This window comes from Anolis sagrei, chromosome 4, assembly GCF_037176765.1.
Source record: "Anolis sagrei isolate rAnoSag1 chromosome 4, rAnoSag1.mat, whole genome shotgun sequence".
NCBI classification, from domain to species: Eukaryota; Metazoa; Chordata; class Lepidosauria; order Squamata; family Dactyloidae; genus Anolis; species Anolis sagrei.
Genome location: NC_090024.1, coordinates 121,435,287 through 121,437,012, shown reverse-complemented (window position 1 = coordinate 121,437,012; position 1,726 = coordinate 121,435,287).

Genomic DNA, 1,726 nt, shown 5'->3' with positions numbered 1-1,726 from the left:
GGAACGGGTAAAAGGCGGCGCGCGCGGCCACGCCCCCTGCCTCGTGGGGACGCCTCACAGGCAGTAACCCTCCGCGCCTCTCCAGGGCGAGGCGGGCTCAGGCGGGGAGGGAAGGGAAACGAGTCCCGCCTCGCCTCGCGCCACGCTCTTGCTCTCCTTCCGCCGCCCGCCCCCTTTTGCTTGCTGCAAAGTGGGTCAGTGGAAGGAGATGGAGGCGGGCGGGGGACTTTTCCAGCCACGTGTTGGGGATCATAATTATAACATAGTCCCATTCCCCTCAAACAAAAAAAAAACCCTCTCCCTTCAGTATTTTGCAGGAACGGAGGGAAAGGTGTTCTTTCTACCTGTTGTGTGTTTGTCTTTCTTTCGCAGCAACAATACTGAATTGCAGCTGACAAAATTGAATTGCAGCTGACTGGATTGACAAAATAAATAAGGTCAATCCAGTCAGAGGCGGCCCTAGGTAATTTTCAATGGTAAGCAAACAGTATTTTGGTGCCCCCCCCCCCCAAACAATCATTGAAATATATTTTCTGTTTGTCGTGGGAGTTCTGTGTGCCATATTTGGTACAATTCCATCATTGGTGGAGTTCAGAATGCTCTTTGATTGTAGGTGAACTATACTTCCCAGCAGGGCCGTGGCCAGAAAAAAATTTCGGGGAGGGTTGACAATTTTGGCAGGGGGGTTGAAAATTTCGGGGCTGGGGTTTGAAAATTTCGGGAAGGGTTGAAAATTTCGGGGGGGGGGGGGGGTTAAAACCTGCCTCCTAGCTCACGCTGAAGCAAAGAGCACAGCAAGGGGCAGAGCAACGTTCAATAGCCTGCAGCTCCGCCCCTGTCAACCACCTCCACCAAGTCTGGCCTCCTTAATGAGAGCATTCAACACACACACACACTCCCAACTTGGTTGCTTCACTACATCTGCTATTGCTGCAAGTAATGATAGTGTGAATAAATTGTCGATATTTGCTTGAGATAGTGCTTACAGTTCTGGGGGGACTCTTAATTTTTTGCATCTCATAGACTTAGCAGGGGGATTTGGTTAACCAGTTAAAATTAATGAGTAAACCAGGTTTTTTTAAAAAAAATCTGAAACATTTGGGGGGGGGTTGAACCCCTAAAACCACCCCCTCGCTACAGGCCTGCTTCCCAGTAACTACACTTGCTGCACTTGCTCCCTTGCCTGGCCCGCTTTGGTCCGGAGGCGTGTCAGAAGACCTCGGCATATGCACCAAAAGTCACCTCTTCTCCTGACTTTCTCCTGACCAAGAGAGAGAGAGAGAGATGTGGAGATGCCCACCTTTCCTGAAGGTAGGCGCAAAAACAAAGGAGGGAGCGGAGGTGGGAGATACCTCCAACCGGAGGGGCTCTCTCTCTCTCTCTCTTGGTCCCAATGGCTGAAGAGAAAGTCAGGAGGAGAGGCGACTTTTGGTGCACACACTGGGGTCTTCAGACACGCTTCCGGACCCGAAGCGGGCCAGGCGCGGCGGCTTCACTCTTTGGCCCACCCGCGGATTAGGGAGAGGAGAGGAGGTGGGTGGAGCGCCGGGGGATCGGGAAAGGGAGCCGGTCATGGGGAAGGGATCGAACGCAGAGAACGATTGAGCACCGTCTCTGCTCACGCACCCGGTGGCCAGGTGGAGCAGGAACGAGAGGGGCTAGGTGAGACTCAAGAGCCCAGCCCCTTTGGGAAGAGGATTGCCCGGCAGTGAGGCAAGAAACCCGA